Consider the following 8,883-nt stretch of genomic DNA (forward strand, 5'->3'; position numbering starts at 1 on the left):
CCCTCTGTCCCTCTCTTAATCAGCCAGTCTATCCCAACCATCAGTGTGCTGTGGGCGGGTTTGTTTGTTTGTACCGCACTGTGTGCGTATGTGTGTTTGTGCCTCTTTCATGGACTATCAAAATCATCAGCAATCTCCTGCATCGTTCTTCCCCTGATTGAGCCAAAGTCGGGGCCCCTGTCTGGGATAGCTGTTTGTTTGCGTGTGTGCGTGTGCGTGTGTTTGGCTGTGTTTCCAGAACTCCATGTTCCTCAGGATCACAGATTAGCTGGTACTGTATTGTTGCTCTGTGTTTGTGTTCGGCCAGGCGCCACAACTTCAGGAAGGCTCACTGTAATCAAGGAAAGCTGTGTGTGTGCGTGTGCGTGTGGGTGGGTGTGGGCAGGCAGTTGGCCTTTTTAGACCTTAGATCACCTTTTATATCCTAATGTAAGATGTATTTCACAAGAAAAGTAACTATAAATATCGGAATTTGTTTTAAAAAAATGACTAGTGAGAATATTTAAATTCCTCTGTTTTAATTTTTCTCCTTTTGGTCTGTTTTCAAAGTAATATTCATATTCCCTCATCTTTCTGCATATTTGAAGCCCTGGCTGTTAATTAAAAACAGCCAGGGTTTGCTTTGAAAGGGTACCATCAACTAAGCTAGATGCTCGCGCCTTCACAGTACTTCAATAAAGATCTTCCAAAAAAACAAAAAGCTCTACTCCTTTAAGAGACAAAGGGTGTAGTCGGACATTCAGGTTTCACAGTGACAAAAACTGAAACAAAATAGAGAACATTTTTTTTAGCTTGTCAAAGTTCAAACATTCCAGGTAAGGCTGGATGTGAGACTCAGGTCCTACCAACACACACACACACACACACACACACACACACACACACACACACACACACACACACACACACACCTGCTGTGGTTACAGGACCTGTTTCCCTTGAGCTCTTCTTGCCTTGTTATCACTACAATCACTTTGACCTCAGAGGTAAGAACCTGCTCTACTGGCAGGACTGTGACGGCTCGATGAATCCTGAAGAGAGAAACAGTTGGCTGTTGGCTTGAGTCTGAATTAAATTCAGCCACAATACGTTAAATATGTGCACACTGCACTAAGCATCACAACAAATTATTTTCAGGATACCAAAGAAAGTTTTGGTGCTTAGAAGTTCATCTGCAAGAACAGGTGAAATGGTAAACTTCCTTGTCAGATGTTTGTGTGCGGACTCTGGTGTAGTCACAGCTACAGTGAATCTTTGGTTCAATCTGTTTTCTTCTCTTAAATAAGAGAGTCTGAGTCTAGAGCTAGTGTGAAATCTGAAAGATGTTCACATTAAAGAACAAAGAGTAATATGGAAAAAAATCCCAAAATTTTCACATATTTATTATAATAGGTGAAAATTATTTAAAGAATGCATACCAATCCTTTTGGATAATTTTTTTCTTTCTTTTCTTTTGTCTTCTGAAGCTTATTATGTTGCACAATTCATAGATTCAATATCATTTCTTAATTAATAACATAGCTTATGGATTCATTTGGAATCCATAAGTTGCCCCATATGGATTCATATGGGATGACTGTGGCTGTGTGGGTAGAGTAATCGTCTTGCGATCGTAAGGTTGTAGGTTAGATTCCAGCTTCCTCCTGCCACGTGTCGATGTGCCCTTGGGCAAGGCACTTCACCCCAAACGCCTACCTATCTGCATATCAGTGTATAAATGTGTGCTTGTTTGTGAGTGCGAATGGGTGAATGTGACTAGTGTAAAGCGCTTTGAGTGGTCAAAATGATTGCATAAAGCGCTATATAAGTTCAGTCCATTTACCACTTGGAAAAACTGTGGGGGTTAATTGTTCTGTATCTTAAAATGTTAGCATCTGCTGCTGATAAAACTAAAAAGCTGAAAAAAAAGAGTTGTTTGTTGCATTGTTGCATTCTTTTTTCCATTTGGATGGAAATAACCCTGGAGCAAATTTAAAGCAGACAACTTTATTTCAGTGATGAAAGGCAGCTGTCTAAACAGAAAATGATGACGACATCAGTTACAAAATAATTTAGCATTGAATAAGTTTGTGTTGAAGCCATGAAAAGCTAGAAGTGTTCGCCTGTCTGATTCAGCAGCTTCAATGACTTTAGTCTTTTATCTGTGTCTTTCCAGCTGATACAAATACAAGCACACAGAGCAATTTTCTTACATTAGCTCATGCAAGTTGATGCCTGGGATAATTGTGAACACCACTCCGGCTCACGTTAGCATGCAGATCCAAACACTGAAGGGGGAACTGTGCCCTTACTGCCAGCAGCGACGCAATTAGATCCACCATGCCCAGAGCTGCTTCTGCTTCTGCCTCCTCTCTCTATTTTTCTTTCTTTTTTTATTGCAGAGATTTGGAGTTGCATTAGGAGATCTTCTCTGGTTTGGGGCAGGGAAGTTGTGCAGCAGTGAATGTGCCTTAGGCTCCTGCTGCAGCTACAGAGTGACACGTTAATCACATGCATGCGAAGTGGGAGAAGTGATTGAAAAAGCTGCGTGGCGTCAAAGAGAAATGAACGAGGGTGTGAAGATGAAGCTGTCACGCCACATTCAGCAGGTTTCCATTTCCTCCTGCCTAAGGCAAGCTTCCACAGAAACACAGCGGTCAGCTCGGTTGATCCAATTGGATTTCACCTGACAGCATTTACTGATTGCTCTTATTAGGATGGTCTAAATTATAACATCTTTAATTGATTGGATATGCAGGGCTATGAAAAGTAGTTGCTGCATCACAGGTTTCTACTGTTGTTGCTGTTTCCTAAAATGTCACATCAGTTTTCTTCAAGACGTTTTCTACATCAAGGACAAACAGAAATTCAGCAGAAAGCACAACAGAATTATTAATCCTACTTCAGACTGTATCGAAAGCTATTGGTTTGGTCCAGAAACACTGAGTGCTATCATAAGTCCTAGACCAGACCATTTCATAATGCCACAGTGACTGCAGTTTTCCATCTATCTACTTTCTGTACTCGTTTAATCCATGTAGAGGCACGAATCGGTTGGTGCCCGTATCCAACAGACAAAGGTCAAGATTAAGGTTTACCCTAAGCTTAGAATACTAAACATTTTGACTTTTAAAATCAGATCTGAGAACTGGTGATCAGTTCCCTGAAAGTAACAGGATAAGCAGAACCAAAGACATTTAGATCAATGCCAAGACCATAAGACAAGGAAGGACTGGCTAGAAGCTCATGTTGAGCAGTAGAGTGAGTTGCAGAAGGGGGTTTGAGGAAACTTTAAATATTAAAGGATGCATACCAAAGAAAGTTTTCTTTGATAATTTTACTTTCAAAGAAATGTTGGATCATAATTGGAATGCATGATTCTTATATTTTTATTTTGCTGAAGGTGGAATCCCAGTGATGTACACAAAAGTTTAGTGTTTGTTTGAATAGCTCTAATGATTCAACGTTTCTGTGCTCTTGTCCTGTGTGTTTTGTGCTCATGTTACCCGCTGAGGTTTAGAGTGACAGCTCTACTTCTCTCACTGAGGTTTTAGTATGCTAAGTATGTGTTCTCTACCTGCCGTTCCGTCAATCCGTTTTTCTCTTAAGCAACATGGTTCTTTTTCTTTTGAAGTTTTTAAGTTCTGAACGGCTCCACGCCAAAGTTTGCGTGTGAGTGTGGGACAATGAAAATAGGGCGGTCGCCCGCATCACCCGGCTCGGGTTGCTATTCTCACAGGTACTACAAGCGGCGAGGAGATGTGCCTGCGAATTGAGGCAGAACAAAGAATGTTATCGGCCCTTTTTACATCATTGTCTGGCAGGTAGAGAAGTCACAGCCAAAATTTGTGTGATGTTTTGATTTTAGAGCCTGCTGAGGTTGATAAGTGGAGGCCATGGAGTTTGCCTTTTTCTCTTTTCTCTGCCCTGACGTTATTTTGCCGCCCCCTTATTAGGAATCTTTAGAGTCAAGGCTCATTACACACCGCTTTTCAAAGGTGACCTCTCTTGAATGTTTTCAGAGTTCTGATTGCATGCTCTGTGTGTCAGGCTGGTGCGGCAGTAACTTGTGGTATGTTGGCCCGCCGCATGTTTGCCTTTATGTCTTTATGGATTAGTTTCTGGCCAAAGGGCGGGTTGAAGGGGATGAGTCCATACAAACAGCAGCTATACCGTCACAAGACAGTTGTGACAGGCTGGTGTTTGTGCACACAGCTCTAATTGGCTACAGCTGAAATGCTGTATTACCAAGCCCCCATAGTTGCACAAGAGATCAACTGTTGTTGCTGCTACTTATGAATGATTTATCTATTTATGGCACTCACAACACATACCCACAGTGCATTATGCACTATTACAATGTGCTGTCTGCTCAGTTCAGTTCATTTTTATGGCTTCAAATTACAACAGGAACTTTACAGAGTGGCCCAATTTATATGCACAGGCCCAGCGGCATGGGTGTTAGCCGTGTCCCCCCGGACTGGAAGCTGTTTGTGCCAACTTTGCATGATTTTGTAAATTATGATAATTTAATGCAAAGTTAGCATTTTTAATTGACTTTCAATGCAACTTTTAGAGCAATTTTGCATTAAAAGTGTCATTATTTACCGAATGACACTTCATGACAACTGACAAACATTCATAAGGACTTCTTTGTGGTCATGACAGATGTTATGTCATGTTTATGACAGTGTCATGTGAGTCTTATGCACACCCCTTCAAATAAAGTGTTACCATTGTTTTTACCTCAGAGTGGCCAACTCTCTGTTATTCCTATATTGTTTTGATACAATAGGGACTTCTGCATTTCCCATGTCTGTGTCCTCTGTCACTTTTTTCAGCCGTTAAAACTGTTTAATCGTTGTTGACATGTCGTAACCTGTTTTTCCGAGTCGCCTTTAAACACAACATGAGCGCCAAGACGCTCACGCTGGAATTACACCTGTGCAGCAGGAGACCTGCTGCTGCTGTGCAGAGCTGCTCAGGTGTGTGTCAGAATCATGGCAGCACACCAGCAAAACGCAAAGAACTTTGCACAGTTTTTTTCCCCAGACTAACCGACTGAGTTGAGTAATGCTGTTGGATGCAGGTAATGTTAGCTAAAAGATGACTAGTTAATGGCAATACAGCACCTTAAGCTTTTTAACTAGTAGCCTGTAGGCTACTGGTGTTGTTGTTTATGTTCAAAAGTGTGTAGTATTTGTTACATTGAGTAACTTTTTTGGAAAAAAGGTACTTGTATCATATGAGTAGTTTTACTGCACTGTATCTTTGAGTAATATTATTATTGCTTCATTTTGTCCCCTAAAATAAGCCGATGCTCACCCTGCTAAACTCGTCTGGAGCCGGGGCTACATATGCAGAGCTAAGCAATCCCAGAACCAGAACACAGAGAAGCAGAATTTGGTTTCTATGCACCATAAATATGGAAGAAACTTTCAGAAAACTACTGTTAGGATGCTGAAACACTGATTTCCTTTAAGGTGAGGATAAAAACTCACCAGTTTATATCCTCAGCAAGGAAAATAAATTGGCTGCAAACACCAGAAATAGCGTCAGATGGCATGCAGCTGTTTTTTTTTTAGCTTTTTCAAGCTGCATTTCTTTCAAATTTCTTAGATATGCAGATATTTCTTGAATAACTTGGAGTTATGCTCCACAGAAACATTCTCAAATACTGAACCATAAATCGGTGAAGGTCCCTGTTTCTGTTAAAAACCTTGTTATACATTTCAAACTCATCCATTAAACCATTTGAATGCATGGATTTATTGGTGGGTGATTTTAAAAAAAAATTATTTTAAATAATGGATAAGGTCAATGACTTTTTGTCAATGAACAAATAGAAGAACAGTCAATAGTTTTGATAAGCGTTATTGGTCTATATATAACAGATTCCATGACGTGTAGGTAATGTTGAGTGAAAAAGTATATATTTTTTCTCTTCAGTCATACATTCTGTAGGACCTTTGGGATTACAAATAATGACAGAATTCAATCTGAGAAGATTATCTGATTTAATTTTGGTGCCGCAAATTTCATGCATGGTTCACAGTTTGTACTTTTAATATGTTTTTTTTAGAAACCCCATACATTGTGAATATTATGTATTATATTATTATATATTATGATATTGTTGTTCACTAAAATGTACTTTTCAATTTTACTTACACCCCCAGCCACATAAATTTTTACTGTTAAAAGATTTTCCAGCTGGTAAAATCAAAGTACTTTTGAATTTTTTTTTTTTTTTTTTCAAAAAAATAAAAAAAAATTAAAAAAGGGCCCGCCTTACCAAAGGAAAAACATGCAGAAAACGCACCATCCAGGTTCAAACAGGAAAACGTGAAGAAGGATTCTGTTTTTCACTGTCTTTGGCCAGGATCATTGCATCTGAGTGACCGGTGCTGACACAGTTAGTTCCCATCAAATGTGGAAGGAAATAGATTCGTAATTGTTGTGTTGACCTTGTTTGAAGCATCCAGGTGAGTCACAGTCGTCTGATCAGGATGAAATTTGACACAAGATTTGTCTTAAAAGTGAGCAAGCATTTTCAGCGTGCCCTCCAAGAAATCATTACTGTTTAAACTTTACCTTTAATAACATAAAGTTACCTAATTTTTAAAGTGAAATCACTAATACTTTTATAACAAATTTATATCAGTAATGATTTCCTGGTTAATGTCAAGTTGTCATAAAGACATTTTGAATAATGTCAACTTTGTATTAAAAGTGTCATAATTTACCGAATGACGCTTTATGACAACAGTCATAAATATTCATGAAGGCTTATTGATGTTCATGACAGGTGTTATGTCATGTTTATGACAGTGTCATGACAGTCTTATTCACCCCCCTTCAAATAAAGTGTTACCAAATATTTTAAACTGTTTAACATTTAAATGTAATATTTTAAGGAGCTGGCAAGTTTACTTTGTAAACGTTGAAAGAACAATATTCATTGATTGTTTTGTTACCATAGCTACAATCTGATGCTGTGAGTTTATCTTTGAGTTTGAGCTCTGTTTGTTCACAAATGCAAATTAGTAAACTTACTTAACACAGAAGCTGTTAGAGGTGCTGATGTTTTTAGCAGCAAGAGGGGTCCCTAAGTCAAATTCTGCTCCAGGCATATAGCCGGTCCAGCCTTGGACCGGCCCTGCATGACAGTTAAATCGACTGCTCTGCGCGCAGAGATGCGCAACAAACAGCCATTTAATTATTGCTGTTAATGTGGATTTAATAGCTCTTCCATTTAGTGTCTATTGAGTTTTTAATAAGCTCACAGTAACTGTTTTGGTTGCTCGAGTTTATGGGACAAGTTTTTCTGATCGCCGTGCGGCGCCGCGCTTTAACTGGCTGACTAAGTGGGCAAAACATTTAGACTTAGACTTATTTTATTGTCATCGCACAAAGAAACATAAGTAAGATTGGCAATGAAACCGATATTATTATCATATTTGATATGATTTGGTTCATTGTGTAACTGGAAAAATAATACTAAAAAGAATAATACAATATAAAACCAGCATGATGCATGACTACTAGGACAGCGTGAAAGCTCCTCACCGGGCTGAATCTGCATGATTAGGTTAGTGCTGGCTCGTTAACCACTAACGCTCCGGCCAACCACGAACACTTACATAAAATAAGCATCTCAACAAGCTGGGGAGCGTGCTGAGACGTAAACACTGCACATAATTCTTTGTTCACAAAGATAAATCATTCTCATCGTTCCTCAGCACGCACCTCTGAAAGCGTCACTACAAGTTCCTACGGTTCACATTGAACTGCGCAACCAGAGCTAACACGGTGGGGTTTAAACTCTTACCTTGATTTGGAGTTCACCAAAGAAAAATAATTCCACACAAGTGGTTGATGTAAATATCCATACAGGTTAGTCCTGTGTCCAGTTTGAGTGAAAGGAGGCGCGCGATACGCGCTGAGATCAAGTAGTTTTGATTGGTCCGCTCTCTCAGCTTTAAATGCATAAACTATAAACTTATCTTTTAGGAATAAATTTGCTCCGCCAGTGAAACGCTCAAAGCAACAGAGACACTTGCAATCGGAATAAAATAAAATAAAATATATATGTATTTTTTTTAAATTATTAATTTTTCTAAAAACAAAAATGAGCAACACTTGGCTTGGCGGGAGGGAGGAAAGGGGGGGACTAGTAAAGCATGGCGGGCGCCAGGCTTATAATACACTGGGGGAAACCCTGCTGAAATGTTTGAAACCTCTGAAGCTATAGTACATCTTTTTGGGACCAACATGGAGTCATCTCACATGTGATGTTTTATACCTACCGATGTGAAACTTCTACCTATTAAAATAATAGTAAATCATGTAATTTACATGAAAACATGCTATTTTTTCCCTCTTTTTTTTGGATAGAGGACTTTAATTTGCATGAAAAAAAAATGCTTTTTTTCTTTATTTTGGATAGAGGACCTTTGCTGGAGCATAAAGGCTCCAACAAAGGAACCCTTATGCTCCTAAATACGGCCCTGCTTTTATCGCACAAATTGATTTCCTGTCTCTTGCAATCTATGCACATGAGGATCTGGATGCTTTGTTGCCTTAAATTGGCAATATGCTAATAATAATTAGACCCTATTTTATTTTTTTCCATATTCCGTTTTANTCCCCCCCCCCCTCCCCCAAATTTAAAATTTTCCATTTTTATTTTTCTGAATTCCATTTCTTCCCAATTTTAACCACATTTATTAACCCAAAAAGTATGTATTTATGGTTTGTATGGAAAAAAAAAACAACAACAAATCAATAACTAGAGGTCAACATTTCCTGTTACTGTTTCACAAATGAATTTGGTCTCAAACTAATGTGGTTCAACAGAACATTGGTTTCACAAAAAGCAGTGTTGTGTTCAAGACCACCTAA

General features: G+C 38.9%; 1 long non-coding RNA gene across 1 annotated transcript in view; it reads right to left on the reverse strand.

Moving 5' to 3' along the window:
• The window catches only part of LOC106938411 (uncharacterized), a 22,946-nt gene that overhangs the window by 8,049 nt on the left and 6,014 nt on the right, over nucleotides 1-8,883 (reverse strand). Inside the window, exon 2 of the long non-coding RNA XR_001422612.1 lies at nucleotides 1,004-1,011. This is a non-coding gene — a long non-coding RNA (uncharacterized LOC106938411). The remainder of the gene's footprint in view (nucleotides 1-1,003; nucleotides 1,012-8,883) is intronic.

The sequence above is a fragment of the Poecilia latipinna genome, unplaced genomic scaffold, assembly GCF_001443285.1.
Source record: "Poecilia latipinna isolate Pla-1442-1.1 unplaced genomic scaffold, P_latipinna-1.0 Scaffold2586, whole genome shotgun sequence".
Taxonomy (NCBI): Eukaryota; Metazoa; Chordata; class Actinopteri; order Cyprinodontiformes; family Poeciliidae; genus Poecilia; species Poecilia latipinna.